Here is a 6110-nt window from a genome sequence, read left to right as displayed (position 1 = left end):
TTCCAGTCTGAAAAAATGTGGAGGACTTCCCTGGTGGCACAGTGGTTAAGAATCCGCCTCACAATGCAGGGGACACGGGTTCAAGCCCAGGTCTGGGAAGATCCCACATGCTGTGGAGCAACTAAGCCCGTGCACCACAACTACTGAGCCTGCGCTCTAGAGCCCGCGAGCCACAACTACTGAAGACCGCGAGCCTAGAGCCCGTGCTCCGCCACAAAGAGAAGCCACCGCAATGAGAAGCCCGCGCACTGCAAGGAAGAGGCGCCCCCGCTTGCCGCAACTAGAGAAAGCCCGCGCGCAGCAACAAAGACCCAAAGCAGCCAAAAAATAATCAATTTTTTTTAAAAAAAAGGAAAAAAAATGTGGAATTCCTTAACTAAAGGGAAAATGAATAGTGGATTGGAAAATAGTCTCTGCCACATATCCTTCTACAAGACATATTTTCACATGCTTGGTTATGAGCTCTGACCATTCATGGAATGACTTTAGCTACACTCTCTCTTTTTTCTCTCTTTTCCTTTTCGTCCCTTGTATCACAAATCTTACGCAGGCAGGAATCTAAGTGAGAACTGCCGGACCAACTTCCCTTTGCGTAACTGGGATTGCTAATAGTACCAAGAGTAGTACTTAAATTGCCAAAATGAACTCAGTGATCTAGGCTAAAACAGAAAATGATGGTAGAGATATAGTATCATTAGCAAAGGTTTCAAAGTGAGCTTTTCCCCCACATCATCGGGCTAATTATAATTAGATTGCATCCTCAAAGAACACATTAACTACTAGAACGGAAAGGGGAAGCTTGGCTCAGAATGGAAGTGTTTTATTGAACAAGATGGGTGGTCAGTTGATGGTATCCACAAAGGGCGAAGGGAACTGATGTAATTGAGTAGATCCTTAGTGTGTGCTGGGTACCGGTTCTAATGCTCCACATCATCTCGTAATTCACACAGCATCTCTGTAGAGTGGCTTATTATTCCTCTTTTGCACAAAGATAGTGACTTGACCAAGGTCACACACAGAGCCAGTAGGTAGTAGAGCTGGGCTTCAAATGGACTGCTCTATTAACACTGACATCACTGTGCCTTTAAACAGCTGCCACACCCTCTGCCACATCCCTTGCACCCAATAAAGTTGAACTCAACCCTGTCTTGTTTGCAGCTCAGTGTTTGAAACTTCCCCATCCTATGCTGTTTCCCAGCTTATTCCTGTCTTCTCAACTCCTGATTCATCTCCGGCCTCATCTCTTGCAAATGATTCAGGTCCTAGCTCTTGGCCCTGAGGCTTGAACTGGTCCTCTGTTCTCCCTTGGGTCATTCGCCCCTTCAATCACATTTGCTTCTTAGCCTCAGGGAAGACCCTGCTTCCTGGAGCTTCCCTTGGCACCATCCCACCTGACTGACTTTCCCACCCTTGTCTATGGAGAGAATTAGACTGGCTGGCCATGAACCTGAGAAACCAGAACAGAATGGACGAAGGGTGAAAAGAAAGGTGGTCTCCTAGTTAGAGTCCAGGAAGTGCCTCCATAAGATCCCTCCATAAAAACGAGGCAATGTCCGCCCCTTCAGGGGAATGAACAACCCACCATCATCATCACTCCAGGCGTGTCAGTCAGGGTTCTCCAGAGAAACAGAACGGCTAGGTTGGGTGTATATATCAAGAGAAAGATGTATCATAAGGAATTGGCTCATGCAATTACGGAGGCTGGCACAACCGAAATCTGTAGTGAGGCCCAGCAGGCTGGAGACTCAGGAGAGCCAGTGGTGCAGCCAGTGTGAAGGCAATCTGATGGAGAATTCCCTCTCGCTTGAGGGAGGTCAGTTTTTGTTCTACCTAGGCCTTCAACTGATTGGATGAGGCCCACCCACATTTGAGAGGACAATCTACTTTACCCAGAAATTCACTGACTTAAATGCTAATCTCATCCAAAACATCCTCCAAGTTGACACCTTAAACTAACCATCACACCAGGTAAAACACAACATGGGCAAGGCATTCTGTGTAAGGGGTGGGGAGATTTGTTAGTCATTAAACCACAGAATTCCAATTAATAGCCCAGGATTTATCATGGAGTGAGGTTGAATTCACGGGCACAGTTCTAAGAATAACTCTCAAGAGCTACCCAAGATGAACTGACACTGACCACTGAGGGCAATGACCAAGCAGAAGGAGCTCAGGCCAGCTACGTCTTCTGGCCAGCATACGCCAGGGGCTGCATCCCCACCCTGAGGGATGCAGAGGAGGTATGCAGGATGCACGGCCTCACATACCACAGAGGTTCATGCCAGCACTTGGTCCATCTCAGGCACGTCCCAGCACACTCCCCATCCTGGCCTGCATCACCTAACTCTGGTGCTGGCTTTCATCTGCACTGGCCCTTTGGTGGGTAATTGGATAAAATTGCGTACAATAAGCCTGCAGGTATTTTTAACCTTAAGATATTAATTTAGTTTAAGGAACTAGTCAGCTTTTCGTTGGCATAAGGTGCTCTGGCTGACTATGAAAGGAGGCTGATCAGTTACTCTTTCATTGCGTTTGAAGAGTAGCCTCTCAGTGATGCACAAACCAGCCGATCTCCTGCTCTCCACATTCGCCCCGAGCACTCCGGTCCCCCTTGGGCAGGTATCTTAGTTTTATCCCAGACCAGTTTAGAACTTAATTCAGCTCTCACGGGCTGTATTGTGTCCCCACCCAGATGCATGTGTTGAAGTCCTAACCTCCAGTACCTTAGAATGTGGCCGTATTTGGAGACAGAGACTTTTTTTTTGTATCAGGCACTTTTAAATTTTTTTTAATTTATTTTTAATTTAATTTTTATTTTATATTGGAGTATAGTTGATGTACAATGTTGTTACTTTCAGGTGTACAGCAAAGTGATTCAGTTATACATATACATTTATCCATTCTTTTTCAGATTCTTTTCCCATATAGGTTATTACAGAATATTGAGTAGAGTTCCCTGTGCTACACAGTAGGTCCTTGTCGGTTATCTATTTTATATATAGTAGTGTGTTTATGTTAACCCCAAACTCCCAGTCTATCCCTCCCTGCCCCGCCATACTAAGCAAGTCAGACAGAGAAAGACAAATATCATATGACATCACTTATATGTGGAATCTAAAAAAAATGATACAAATGAACTTACAAAACAGAAACAGACTCCCAGGCTTAGAAAACAAACGTATGGAGACAGAGCCTTTAAAAGGTAGTTAAGGTAAAACAAGACCACTGGGGTGAGCCCTAAACTAGTGTGACTGGTGTCCTTATAAAAAGGGGTGAGGACACAGGCCACGTGAAGACACAGCAAGCAGCAGGCCGTCTACAAGCCAAGGCGAGAGACCTAAGAAGAAACCAACTCTGCCAGCACCTTGATCTCAGACTCCCAGCCTCCAGAACTGTGAGGAAATAAACCTCTGCTGTTTAAGCCACCCGGTCTGTGGTGTTTTGCTACGGCAACCCAAGCAAACTAATACAGCAGGTCAGTAGTTTCTGTAAGCCAATCTGGTTATCAAAATGTCAGCCATTGTGGAGTTTATCATCGCAATCACAGAGTCTCCTTCCCACCTGGGACTCCCGCTGGCCCTCCCCTCTCCTTCAGAGGCTGGCTGCACCCACCTGCAGGGAGAGGAAGGGGAGTCTGCACTCCGGAGGGATGGCCCTTCTCGGAGGGCTCCCACCTAGGTGCCACCTGGCCCCAGGTCCTAGCGACGCCAGCTCCAGCCACAAGGGGCCGAGGGAGAAGTGCGGTCTCTCTTGGCCTGACTCAACTGCATTTTAATGGTCCCCACATATGGCGAGTTTTCGTAAAGGAGACATGTCTGTTTCAGCCTCACCCCGACTGGCTCTCAGCCACAGACCCCCCCACCCCTGCCCAGGCTGTTGGCCCCCGGCCCCTGTTCCGGGTGAATGCTCCTTTGACCAGTCATGCAGCATCCAGGGCGGCCTGGTTCATGCTTCCTCACCACGCTCCCTTTAAGACCAGCTGGTGCCCACACCTTCAGAAACGTGGTGACGAAAAGTGGGCTCTGAGGACTTCCCTGGCGGTCCAGTGGTTAGGACTCCAGGCTTCCACTGCAGGGGGCACAGTTCAATCGCTGGTCAGGGAACTAAGATCCCACATGCCAAGCGGCGTGGCCAAAAAAAGAGAAGTGGGCTCTGGTGTCCAAGTTCACCCTCAATGAACAAGCTGCATTCACCCCCTGACCCCCTTTCTCCAAGGCCGTGAGGGGGGAGCAAAACTGGGAAGGATCAAGCCCGACACTGTTAAAGCCCGAGGCAGCTCTTATTTCTCCTCAGTCCCTCTTCTGTATTTCCTGATGGGAAAAGCGACCAAACCTGCCCAGCGCGCCCAGAACAAGAGCCTTTCCACCTCTGCGCCAGGCTTCGGGGATTTCATAATCTTGCTTTCGGTAGCAGCTGCCACTATTAATTGAGTTGGAGGGTAGTTGAGAATGGATTTCAACGAGTGCTTTAAACTTCACGTTCTACTGTTGCTCATTAAACAACCTGCACGGACTGTCCTCTGGCTGCTGAGCTTGCTGTGAGCTCGGGGTAGAACGAGCCATTGCCCTCACCCTCGGGAGCTCCGTCATAGTCCTGCGGAGCCTGTCACCCAGGAAGGATAGTGGTGTCTGGGGGTGCTGACAGGAAGGCCTGAGGCCACTCAAAGACTGGAGACTGGGGTCAAAGGCCAGAACCTAGAGAGCAGGGGGTTCAACCTCAACCTCAGCGCTGCTGACACTTTGGACCAGATAACCCTCCCGCTGTGAGGGCTGTCCTGTATATTGTAGGCTATTCACCTGCCGCCCGGCCACTCCACACTAGATGCCGGTAGCCCTCACCCACCTCCACTCGTGACAATAAAAATGCCTCAAGCGTGGCCAAATGTTTCTTGGGTGCCAAGTCATCCCAGTTGAGAACCACTGTCCTAGAGGTAAAACTATTAACAAAAACGTCAAACCAAGTGAGTTAGTCGGCAAAGAGATGCCAGATCACGAAAAGCAAGGTTGAGGAATAGAATGAGGGACCAAGAAGGGCTCAGAAGGAGATCAGAGAGGTCCAGGCGCCAGGTGGGTGATGCTCTGGGCACAGTTGGCCCGTTGCATATGATGCTACCCCAGCCCTTCCATGTTCAAGTCTTCTCAGCCTCAATACAGTCCTGGCCTGAAGCTTGGTCTGATGAACTTCCAATTAGTAGCAAGACAAATAACTTCTAAGGGAGATTAAAGAAGTTTTTAGTAACTGTTACTAAGAAAAACATAGTTGCAGAAAACCTATAAATTGGAGCAAAGTTAGGCTAAACGATGCCAACAATCTGGGAAAGAATGTATGTACCTGCAAAAAAAAACAACCATACATCATCACCCACAAGTTTCTCAATCAAAAGGGTAAACACAGTTGTGAAAAATTACTAACGTCCTTTGGGAGGCATTATTTGAGTAGCTGTGAGCAAAACATTGGGGCATTGGGCAAAGTGGGAAAACAGGACAGTGAACCAGATTTTCTTTCTCTTTCTCTTTCTCTCTCTCTCTCCCCCTCCCTCCCTCTCTCTTCCTTTCTTTCTTGACATCAATGGTTTAATGGAAGGGGGAGGGAAGCAAGGTCCTGGAGCAACACCCCACGGTGCTGGGCAGGACATGGAGGCAGCCTTCACCCCCAGGAGGAAGGGGAGATGACCAGTTGTAGCGGGAATTGACTTCAGGTGGGCTCATTAGTTACCAGGGAAACCAGCAGAAGGGCAGGCCCTTCACCACCCCTTTGATAAGATAATCACCAGCGGGGGCCTGGGGCTAGTAGTAGGAAGGTCAGTCATGTGAGTAGGTGTAGGTGAAGCAGGCCCTGGTAGAGCAGGGGATGGACGAGAGCAAGAGAACCGCCATCCTGAGTGGCCTGGCCACACGCTCCACCCCTACGTGCCCTGCACGGCCCTTATGATCCTGGTCCACTCCTCTTCCGCGATATCCCTGGGGTCAGGTACGTAGGGGGCCCTGCAACCAGATACCACAATACAGTCCAGACACCCGCAGCCAAGGAGTATCAAGGTAAGATACCTAGCATGCTCACAACAGTCATCTGCCAGGATGTGGGCAAGTTTGGGAGCCAAGCACTTACTG

The 6110-nt window shown here is 49.1% G+C and overlaps 1 long non-coding RNA gene across 1 annotated transcript in view; it reads right to left on the bottom strand.

Moving 5' to 3' along the window:
* Nucleotides 1-2768: 2768 nt before the first annotated feature.
* The window catches only part of LOC125960688 (uncharacterized), an 18784-nt gene continuing 15442 nt past the window's right edge, over nt 2769-6110 (bottom strand). The window contains exon 3 of the long non-coding RNA XR_007470617.1: nt 2769-5209. This is a non-coding gene — a long non-coding RNA (uncharacterized LOC125960688). The remainder of the gene's footprint in view (nt 5210-6110) is intronic.

This window comes from Orcinus orca, chromosome 12 (assembly GCF_937001465.1).
Source record: "Orcinus orca chromosome 12, mOrcOrc1.1, whole genome shotgun sequence".
In the NCBI taxonomy this organism is placed as follows: Eukaryota; Metazoa; Chordata; class Mammalia; order Artiodactyla; family Delphinidae; genus Orcinus; species Orcinus orca.
This window is presented reverse-complemented; position numbering and strand designations above follow the sequence as displayed.